The sequence below is a fragment of the Pseudorca crassidens genome, chromosome X (genome assembly GCF_039906515.1).
Source record: "Pseudorca crassidens isolate mPseCra1 chromosome X, mPseCra1.hap1, whole genome shotgun sequence".
Lineage (NCBI taxonomy): Eukaryota > Metazoa > Chordata > Mammalia > Artiodactyla > Delphinidae > Pseudorca > Pseudorca crassidens.
In genome coordinates, this window is record NC_090317.1 from 88,068,304 (window position 1) to 88,080,981 (window position 12,678).

The window sequence follows — 12,678 nt, forward strand, 5'->3', positions numbered from 1 at the left end:
ATAATTTGTTATTTTTCAGTCTATTCTGCTTTTTACTTGCCATAATAATGTTTACAGTGCACTTTTAAGTTTTCTACGTTTTTGAACTGAAAGCAGAAGTCAATGGATAAGTCAGCTTTGCAGCAGAATTTGGGTGTAAAAAAAAAGAATTTGGGTGTAACAGGTAAATTTTTATTTTGACATTTGAATAAACATATGAGACATTTGTGTTTGGCTAATGTTCAAATGAGATTTTGAGACATCTGAATGAGAAAATGTAAGATATGATAGTAAATATTTGTTATTGTTTCTTTTAGATGATGCACACACCCATTCTGGTGTCACCATTGCCCATCCATTGTCACACATTCACTCAGACATCACTGGTGACTATTCTTACGGTGCACACATGCAGATACATTCATTCAGACATAAAAACCACATCAAATCCTCCTTTCTTCCATACACTCAGGGTCCAGCATAAACTACTTACTTTTCTCTCAAAGCTGCTGTTCTCCTGTTTTCTAGTTTAGTGAAAGGCACCAGAACCTCCCAGTCACCCAAGCCACAAGCCAATCTGGAGTCACCTTTGGTTTCCCTACCCTATCACTCACCAAGAGTTTTTCTGCCAACCTCTGCTGTGTGTCGCTATACTATTCCCTCCTTAGCAACCCAATTACCACTGCCTTATTTCAGTGTCCCTTGGACCACCATACCAACATTCTCACTGACATCCTTCCAATCCATCATCTACCCTACAACCAAATGGTCTTTATGATTAAAAAATCTGACCACATCATTACTCTGAATAAATAATATTAATTAATAGCCTCCCATTGTCCTTTAGGATAAAGTTCACATTTTTAGCATGGCCTTTAAAGCCCTTCTTGACCTGGTCTCTGCATATCACTTCTCCTGTGTGTGTAGGTACCTCTCCTCTTATGGACAAGACAGGCCTACTAGCTAGTGACCCTGTTTTAGTTGCCTTTGTTTCTCTGATGACTAACAACAGGCTGGTGATACAAGAGGCCTTTAATAAACACAACTTGATGTTATATACTCACTAACATATCATGCTTAATATGTCTCAGATATTACTATAGTAATTTAATCATAATATATCAATTAGCACATTATAAAATATATCCCCAAAGATTACAGAAACATGATCAGATGTTACAATTTTGATTTCTTTCTCTCTCTCAGAAATGTGTGTGTCCCTCAGATGTCATAAACAGTGATTCCTTGTCTTTTACATTCATCCAGATGTCACACACATCACACACATCCATTTAGATCATACCTACAGAGTAGAATGTCAGACTTGAAAGTCACATACATGTTCACTGTCCTACTACAGAGACAGATGATAGAAACACACACTGAGAAGTAACAAACCACTCAAAAATTACACAATCAGAGGTAAAATATGTTTATGCACATGCTATACACTTTAACTCAGATGAAACACTCATCCTGATATTATCCAGGTAGTGTAGTATTGCACATGTACACATTTTAATCCAAATTCCTTCATGCTATGCATACTTATTTAGAAAGTATACATACCAATGGTACACAAAACTCTAATATCAATATTAGAAAGCACTTTAAGTACATATTTTGAGAAACATACTTCATTGGAAACCGTAAAAATAGAACAAAAAGTTTTAGGAGGTTAAATAAGAGAATCCAATCATTTCATCAGTTGTGAAATGTGTGGAACTCAGACGTCAGCTGAGATCTCTATGCTCCTTTAGGTTCAGATAATATTGTTTTAAAACTGCATTCTGTAAGTCATATGAGAATCATACATTCTCTCTAAGGTTTCTGTGAATTTCTTGACAGATTGCTTTCTCATTGTCACATTAGACTTTGAGTGTCTGCTTTCCTTATTCCATCAAAATATCAATCCAGATTATGAACTCAGCCCCTTCCACAATTCCCTCAAAGAATGGTAAAAGTAATATAACTTAGTCATGATTTGAAGAGCAGCAAACAACTTCAGCAATGCAAACAATGTGAAAAAGAGCAACTTTTTTCAAGAAAATCATTCAATAATCTCACACCTGAGGATTTTTCTCTCCCCATGTTACCTCTCTCATCAAGTTAGCAATAATATCACCCGCCTCTTCCTATTCTCCCTTTTTCCACTATAGCATATTCTTCTTGGCTTATTCCTCAGAATTAAAAATTCTACTTATTCTGCTTTACAGAGTAGTTCATCTTTCTAACATCTACTCTTAAATTTATCACCAGGACCATTTTAGATCCTTGATGGTCCTCAGAAAAACAAAAGGGCTATTGAATTAATTTAAAATATCCACCATCTTTAGAAGACAGGTTAGAAATAAATAGGTTTTTCCTCTCTAATGCATAAATATACAAAAGTAAATATTTTATATAACAATACTAATAAGTAAAAAAAATTGTAAATGAGGACCTCATTTACAATTATAACAAACTTATAAATGACGTATAAAATTATGAAACACTACTGAGGAACAGAAATAGAGGATTACACACATGGAGGGGCATTTATTAAACAGGCTCCAGTCAGGGAAAGATCACACTAGGAATTCTCACATGAAATTATTTTATTGTGGTAAAATACAGATAGCAAAATGTAGCTTTCTAACTATTTTAAAGTGTATAAGTCAGGTCATTGAGTATACTTACAGTGTTGTGCATCCACCATCACACAAGAAATTTAACATAGGACACTTTAGGGGAAAGCACTGGAAGGGATAATTTGGGGGAAAACTGCAAGGGCAAAAGTTAAGGAGCGATATGATACCAGGGACCCAATGCTGTTAATGTCCTGAACAATGGAGCTCATGAACTTGTACCTATTGTTGTGTTTTAACATTCTGTCACTGTAAGTTCAAATAATGCAAAGAGGTCCTTTTACAACCTGCATTAGAACTGCCATAAAAAAAAGAATAAAGAAAAATGAACAGAGCCAAAGGGACTGATAAGATACAATTTTTTAATGTACTCATTATTGAAGTCCAGAAGAAAGAGAGAGAGAAGGATTCTTGAAGCAATAGTGACTGAAAACTTCACAAATTTAATAAAATACAAGGATGTGTAAGTCCAAGAAATTCAACAAACTCCAAATAGCCTAAACCCAAAGAGATCCACATCTAAACTCAATATAATCAAACTTTCAAAAGTGTGTATACACACACACACACACACACACACACACACACACTATATATATATATATATATATATATATATATATATAAACATGTAATTTGTAATAGAAGGGATTTGGGCCAAGATGGTGGAGTTGAAAGACCCTGAGCTCACCTCCTTTCATGAGCCCACTAAAACCACAACTGTCTGCAGAACAGCCATCTATTAAAAAGACTGAAACCTACCAGAGAAGATCTTCTACAACTAAAGACATAAAGAAGGAACCACAGTGAGATAGATAGGAGGGGCAGACTCATTATATAATCAAGTCCCATACCCCCAGGTGGGTGACCCACAAACTGGAGAATAATTATAGTGCAGAGGTTCTCCTACAGAAGTGAGAGTTCTGAGCCCCACATTGGGTTCTTCAGCCCAGGGGTCCTGCACTGGGAAGACAAGCCCCTAGATCATTTGACTTTGAAGGCCAGCAGAGCCAAATTTTGGGACTTCTAAATGACTGTAGGAAACAGAGAATTCACTCTTAAAGGGCACACACAAAATCTCATGTGCACTGGGACCCAGGCAAAAGCAGTAGTTTGATAGCTGCCTGGGCCAGACATACCTGTTGGTCTTGGAGAATCTCCCAGAGAGATGGAGATGGCTCTGACTCACCCTGGGGACATAGACGCTGGCAGCAGCCATACTTGGGAGCTCATTCTACTGCATGGAAGCCAGAACTGGTAGGTGCCATTAGCTCATAATGCCAAGACCTGGCCACACCCAAAAACTATGGGCACCACTTTTAAGACACCTCAGGCCAAACAACTAACAAGGTGGGGACACAGCCCGACTCATCAACAGACAGACTGTCTACAGACTTCTTAATCCACAGCACCTCTAGACGTGCCTCTACACATGGATCTGCGCACCAGAGGGCCAACACTCAGCTCTGTCCACCAGTGGGCGAGCATTGGCCTTGAACTCCGGAAAACCTGTGCTAGCCCTAGACCAGCCTCATCCACCTGGAGGTAGACACCAGATTCAAGAAAACTACAATCCCAAAGCCTGCAGACCCAGCCAGCCCACAGCAGGGCAGACTACACCCTTGGTCCAGCTGGACCCCAACCCTGAACACTAGTAGGCCAAAACAAATTTTGGGATTCCCTGGACACCATACCCAACTGTGTCAGGAACTGAACCTCCCACCAGCCATCTGACACCATCTCTTGGATCCCTGGGCCCTGTAGCCAGACTCTAGGACCCAATTCTGCCTCCCAGTAGCCCAGCACTAACCCCAGTACCTGGATTCACCCACCAGTGGGACGGCAACAGACCCAAAGTGTTCAATATACTGATTCCAGCTACCAGTGAGTCAGCAGTAGCCCTGGGGACCCCTCCCAGGGTTTTTCAGTCAGCTGCCTCATGGCCAAGCCCCACTAACCAGCAGCCAGCAGAATCTACAGAAAGCAGAGCCTGGCAAACAACCTACCAACCAAGGGGGCCAACCAAGCCTACTAGACTGCCCACATAGTCAGCCTGTGACAACAGAAGGACCTACACAGCCCTCTTGGGGGAGTCTTTATAGCATGTAGCTTGGGTTATTAGAGGGCAGTGTGCTTCAGGGACACATAGAAATTCCCCTACAGAAGGCCACTGTTCCAAGGTCAGGAAATGTAAATAACTTACTACATACTTTAAAATACCAATAGCAACTTAGACAAAATAAGGCAGCAGAGAAACAAGTTCCAGATGAAGGAACAAGATAAAACCCCAGAAGAAGAACTAAGTGAAGTGGAGATAGACAACCTACCTGAGAAAGAGTTCAAGGTAGTGATCATAAAGATGATGAAAGAACTCAGGAGAAGAATAGATGCACAGAATGAGAAATTAGAAGGTTTCAACAAAGACTTAGAAAATATAAAGAACAACCAAACAGATATGAAGAATATAATAACTAAAACAAAAAATACACTAGAAGGAATCAATAGTAGGCTAAATGATACAAAGGAGCAGATCAGTGAGCTGAAAGACAGAGTAGTGGAAATTACAGCCACTGAACAGAAAAAAGAAATAAGAATGAAAAGAAATGAGGATAGTTTAAAAGAGACCTCTGGGACTACATCAAGCACACTAATATTTGCATTATAGGGGTCCCAGAAGGAGAAGAGAGAGAGAAAGGGCCTTAGAAAATATTTGAAAACATAATAGGTTGAACACTTCCCTAACCTGAGAAAGCAAACAATCACCCAAATCCAGGAAGCTCAGAGTTCCACACAGAATGAACCCAAATAGGAACACACCAAGATGCATTGTAATTAAAATGATAAAAAAATGACATATAAAGAGAGAATATTAAAAGAAACAAGGGAAAAGCAACAAATAATGTACAAGGGAACTCCCATAAGGCTATCAGCTGTTTTCAGTAGAAACTCAGCAGGCCAGAAGGGAGTGGCATGATATATACAAAGTGATGAAAGGGAAAAACAATTAAGAATACTCTGTCCAGCAAGGCTTTCCTTCAGATGTGAAGGAGAGATCAGAAGCTTTACAGATAAGCAAAAGCTAAAAGAGTTCAAACCAGCATTACAACAAATGTTAAAGGAACTTATTTAGGCAAAAGAAGAAAAGACCACAACTAGAAACAAGAAAATTACAAAGTGAAAAGGATCACCAGTAAAAGCAAACATACAGTAAATGTATGAAATCATCCACAGACAAAGCTAGTAAGGAGATTAAAAGACAAAATAAAATCATCTATATCGACAATGAGCCATTAAGGATACACAAAACAATTAGAGATAAAATATGAAATCAAGAACAGTAATTGTGAAGAGAGGTGAGCACAAATGCAGGATATCTAAAACACATTTGAAAGTAAGAGATCAGCAACTTAAGTGTATATAGATAGATAGATAGATAGATAGATATAGATATAGATATGTTTGGGCTTCCCTCGTGGCACAGTGGTTGAGAGTCCGCCTGCCGATGCAGGGGACATGGGTTCGTGCCCCGGTCCAGGAAGATCCCACATGCCGCGGAGTGGCTGGGCCTGTGAGCCATGGCTGCTGAGTCTGCGCGTCCGGAGCCTGTGCTCCACAATGGGAGAGGCCACAACAGTGAGAGGCCCGCGTACCGCAAAAAAAAAAATTTGATATAGATATGTTTGTGGTTACCATGAGATTTTTCTATAGCTATATATATATATATATATATATATATATATATATATATATATATATATATAGTGTATATATATATTGCTATACAAAAATCTCATGGTAACCACAAACCACAAATCAAAAATATATACTGGATATATACACAAAAAACAGAAAAGGGAATCCAAACATAACACTAAAGATAGGCATGAAATCACAAGAGAAGAGAGTGAAAGGAGAAGAAAGGGGAAAAAAGAACTACAAAAACAAATCCAAAACAATTAACAACATGGCAATAAGAACATACATATTGATAATGACCTTAAATGTAAATGTACTAAATGCTCCAACCAAAAGACAGAGTGGCTGAGTGGTTATAGAAACAAGACCCTTATATATGCTACCTAAAAGAGACTCACTTCAGATATAGAAACACATACAAACTGAAAGTGAGGATATTGAAAAAGGTAGTCCAGGCAAATAGAAATCAAAAGAAAGCTGAAGTAGCAATATTTATGTCAGGGGAAGTAGACTTTAAAATAAAGATTGTTACAAGAGACAAAGAAGGGCACTACATAATAATCAAGGGAACCATCCAAGAAGAAGATGTAACACTTGTAAATATATATGCCCTCAACATAGGAACACCACAATATATAAGGTAAATATTAGTGGACATAAAGGGAGCAATCGACAGTAACACAGTAATAGCAGGGGACTTTAACACCTCACTTACATCACTGGACAGATCATCCAGACAAAAGATCAATAAGGAAACACTTGTCTTAAATGACACATTAGATGAGATGGATTTAATTGATATATATAGAGCATTCCACCTGAAAGCAGCAGAATCCACTTTCTTTTCAAGTGCACACAGAACATTCTTCAGGATAGATCATATGATAGGCCACAAAACAAGCCTCAGTAAATTTAAGAAAATTGAAATCTTACCAGGCATCTTTTCCAACCACAACACTATGAGACTAGAAATCAACTACAAGAAAAAAAACCTGCAAATAACACAAACACATGAAGGGTAAACAAGATGTTACTAAATAACTAATGGCTCACTGAAAAAATAAAAGAGGATATAAAAAAAGTAGCTAGAGGCAAATGAAAATGAAAACACAATGATCCAAAACCTGTGGGATGCAGGAAAAGCAGTTCTAAGAGGGAAGTATATAGTGATACAAACTTACCTCAGGAAACAAACAAACAAAAAATCTCCAATAAGCAGATGCGCTTGCCCCAGCCAGTGCCTGCAGAATGCCTTTACATGGAGTCTCCCCAACACCCCAATGAAGAGGTAGTGGCCATGCCACACTAGATCAGAGGCCAAGGACAGTGCCCCTGGGATCTGGTGCACACAGAGCTGAGAGACCTTCAGGATGGCAGAGGAGTAAGATGTGGAGATCACCTTCCTCCCCACAAATATATCAAAAACACATCTTCATGTGGAACAGCGCCTACAGAACATCTACTGAACACTGGCAGAAGCACTCAGACCTCCCAAAAGGCAAGAAACTACCCTCGTACTAGGGTAGGGAAAAAGAAAAAACAGACACAAAAGAATAGGGACTGGACCGGCACCTCTGGGAGGGAGCTGTGAAGGAGGAAAATTTCCACACACTAGGAAGCCTCTTCACTGGCAGAGACAGGAAGTGGTAGGGGGGATGCTTTGGAACCACAGAGGAGAGCGCAGCAATGGGGGTGCAGAAGGCAAAGCGGAGAGATTCCCACACAGAGGATCAGTGCCAACCGGCATTCACCAGCCTGAGAGGCTTGTCTGCTCACTGCCAGGGTGGGTGGGGGCTGGGAGCTGAGGCTCTAGCTTTGGAGGTCAGATTCCAGGGAGAGGACTGGGGTTGGCTTTGTGAACACAGCCTGAGGAGGGCTAGTGCACCACAGGTAGCTGTGAGGGAGTCTGCAAAAATGTCTGGAACTGCCTAGGAGGCAAGAGACCATTGTTTCGGGGTGCACAAGGAGAGGGAATTCAAGCACCGCCTAAACGAGCTTGAGAGACGGGGGTGAGCTGCGACTATCAGCAGACTCCAGAGATGGGCATGAAAGGCTAAGGCTGCTGTTGCAGCCACCAAGAAGCCTGTGTACAAGCATAGGTCACTATCTACATCTCTGCTCCTGAGAGCCTGTGCAGTCCACCACTGCCAGGGTCCCCAATCCAGGGACAACTTCTTCCGGAGAACACACAGTACTCTTCAGCCTGTTGCAACTTCATGCTGGCCTCGCCCGCATTCTATACCACTCCCTCCTCCCCAGCCTGAGTGAGCCAGAGCCCCCTAATCAGCTGCTACTTTAACCCCGTCCTGTCTGAGCGAAGAACAGATGCACTCAGGAGACCTACACACAAAGGTGGGGCCAAATCAAAAGCTGAACCCCAGGAGCTGTGCAAACAAAGAAGAGACAGGGAAATTTCTCCCAGCAGCCTAAGGAACAGCAGAATAAATCTTCACAATCAACTTGATGAACACAGCATCTCTGGAATACCTGAATAGATAATGAATCATCCCAAAATTGAGGTGGTGGACTTTAGGAGCAACCGTAGACTTGGGGTTCGCTTCTTGCATCTAATTTGTTTCTGGTTTTATGTTTATCTTAGTTTAGTATTTAGAGTTTATTATCATTGGTAGATTTGTTTATTGATTTGGCTGCTCTCTACCTTTATATATATATATATATATATATATATATATATTTCTCTTTTTGTGAGTGTGTATGCTTCTTTGTGTGATTTTGTCTGTATACTTTTGCTTTTACCATTTGTCCAACATTTCTGTCTCTCCTTTTGTTTTTTCTATAGTATTTAGCACTTGTTATCATTGGTGGAATTGTTTCTTGGTTTGATTGCTCTTTTCTTTCTTTCTTTCTTTCTTTTTCTTACTTTTTATATTTTTATTTTTAATAATTTTTAAATTTTTTATTTCAATAAACTTTATTATAATTATTTTATTTTTCTTTCTTTTTTTCCTCCCTTACATCTGAGCCGTGTGGCTGAAAGGGTCTTGGTGCTCCAGCCAGATGTCAGGCCTGTACCTCTTAAGTGGGATAGCCAAGTTCAGGACATTGGACCACCAGAGACTTCCTGGCTCCACATAATACCAAATGGAAAAAGCTCTCCAAGAGATCTTCATCTCAATATTAAGCCCCAGCTCCACTAAAGGACCAGTAAGCTACAGTGCTGGACACCCTATGCCAAACAACTAGCAAGACAGTAACACACACACACCCCATTAGCAGAGAGGCTGCCTAAAATCATAATAAGGTCACGGACACCCCAAAACAGACCAACGGACGTGTTCCTGCCCACCAGAAAGACAATATCCAGCCTCATCTGCCAAAAAACAGGCACCAGTACCCTCCACCAGGAACGTTACACAACTCACTGAACCAAACATACCCACTGGGGGCAGACACCAAAAACAACAGGAACTACAAACCTGCAGCATGTGAAAAAGAGACCCCAAACACAGTAAGTTAAGCAAAATGAGAAGACAGAGAAACACACAGAAGATGAAGGAGCAAGGTAAAAACTCACCAAACAAAACAAATGAAGAGGAAATAGGTAGACTACCTGAAAAAGAATTCAGAGTAATGATAGTAAAAGAAGATCCAAAATCTTGCAAATAGAATGGAGAAAATAAAAGAAACGTTTAACAAGGATGTAGAAGAACTAAAGAGCAAACACACAATGATGAACAACACAATAAATGAAATTAAAAATTCTCTAGAAGGAATCAATAGCACAATAGCTGAGGCAGATGAACTGATAAGTGACCAGGAAGATAAAATAGTGGAAATAACTACTGCAGAGCAGAATAAAGAAAAAAGAATGAAAAGAATTGAGAACAGTCTCAGAGACCCCTCGGACAATATTAAATGAACCAACATTCTAATTATAGGGGTCCCAGAAGAGGAAGAGATACAGAAAGGAACTGAGAAAATATTTGAAGAGATTATAGTCGAAAATGTCCCTAATACGGGAAAGAAAATAGTCAATCAAGTCCAGGAAGTGCAGAGAGTCCCATACAGGATAAATCGAAGGAGAAACACGTCAAGACACATATGAACCAAACTATTCAAAATTAAATATGAAGAAAAAATATTAAACACAGCAAGAGAAAGACATCAAATAATATAAGAGGGAATCCCCATAAGGTTAACAGCTGATCTTTCAGCAAAAACTCTGCAAGCCAGAAGGGAGTGGCAGGACATATTTAAAGTGATGAAAGGAAACAACATGCGACCAAGATTATGCTACCCAGCAAGGATCTCATTCAGATTCGATGGAGAAATTAAAACCTTTACAAACAAGCAAAAGCTAAGAGAATTCAGCACCACCAAACCAGCTTTACGACAAATGCTAAAGGAACTTCTCTAGGCAGGAAACAAAAGAGAAGGAAAAGACTTACAACAACAAACCCAAAAGAATTAAGGAAATGGTAATAGGAACATACATATATAACTACCTGAAATGTAAATGGATTACATGCTCCAACCAAAAGACATAGACTGGCTGAATGGATACAAAAAGAAAACCCATATATAAACTGTCTACAAGAGACCCACCTCAGACCAGGGATACATACAGACTGAAAGTGAAAGGATGGAAAAGATATTCCATGCAAACGGAAATAAAAAGAAAGCTGGAGTAGCATTTCTCATATCAGACAAAATAATAGTTAAAATAAAGACTATTACAAGAGACAAAGAAGGACACTAAATAATGATCAAGGGATCAATCTAAGAAGAAGATATAACAATAGTAAATATTTGTGCACCCAACATAGGAGCACCTCAATATATAAGGCACATGCTGAGAGCCATAAAAGGGGAAATCAACAATAACACAATCATAGTAGGGGACTCTAACACCCCACTTTCATCAATGGACATATCATCCAAATGAAAATAAATAAGGAAATACAAGCTTCAAATGATACATTAAACAAGATGGACTTAACAGATTTTTATAGGACATTCGATCCAAAAACAACAGAATACACAAATTTCTCAAGTGCTCATGGAACATTTTCCAGGATAACTCATATCTTGGGTCACAAATCAAGCCTTGGTAAATTTTAAAAAATTGAAATCATATCAAGTATCTTTTCTAACCATAATGCTATGAGGCTAGATATAAATTAGAGCAGGAAGTCTGTAAAAAATACAAACACATGGAGGCTAAACAATACACTACTAAATATCCAAGAGATCACTGAAGAAATCAAAAGGAAATCCAAAAATACCTAGAAACAAATGACAATGAAAACACAACAACCCAAAACCTGTGGGATGCAGCAAAAGCAGTTCTAAGAGGGAAGTTTATAGCAATACCATCCTACCTCAAGAAACAAGAAACATATCAAATAAAGAACTTAACCTAACACCTAAAGCAATTAGAGGAAGAAGAAAAAAAACCAAATTTAGCAGAAGGAAAGAAATCATAAAGATCGGATCAGAAATAAATGAAAAACAAACGAAGGAAACAATAGCAAAGATCAATAAAACTAAAAGCTGGTTGTTTGAGAAGATAAACAAAATTGAGAAACCATTAGCCAGACTCATCAAGAAAACAAAGGAGAAGACTCAAATCAATAGAATTAGAAATGAAAAAGGAGAAGTACTAACTGACACTGCAGAAATACAAAGGAAAACGAGAGATTACTACAAGTAATTATATGCCCATAGAATGGACAACCTGGAAGAAATTGACAAATTTCTAGAAAAGCATAACCTTCTGAGACTGAAACAGGAAGAAATAGAAAATATAAACAGAGCAATCACAAGCACTGAAATTGAGAATGTGATTAAAAATCTTCCAACAAACCGAAGGCCAGGACCAGATGTCTTCACAGGTGAATTCTATCAAACATTTAGAGAAGCGATAACACCTATCCTTCTCAAACTCTTCCAAAATATAGCAGAGGGAGGAACACTCCCAAACTCATTCTATGAGGCCACCATCATCCTGATACTAAAACCAGACAAAGATGTCACAAAGAAAGAAAACTACAGGCCAATATCAATGATGAACATAGATGCACAATCCCACAACAAAATACTAGCAAACAGAATCCAACAACACAATAAAAGGATCATACACCATGATCAAGTGGGGTTTATCTGAAGAATACATGGATTCTTCAATATACACAAATCAATCAATGTGATACACCATATTAACAAATTGAAAGATAAAAACCATATGATCATCTCAATAGATGCAGAAAAAGCTTTTGACAAATTCAACACTCATTTATGATAAAAACTCTCCAGGAAGTAGGCATAGAGGGAACTTACCTCAACATAATAAAGGCCATATATGGCAAACCCACAGCCAACATCATTCTCAATGATGAAAATTTGAAACCATTTC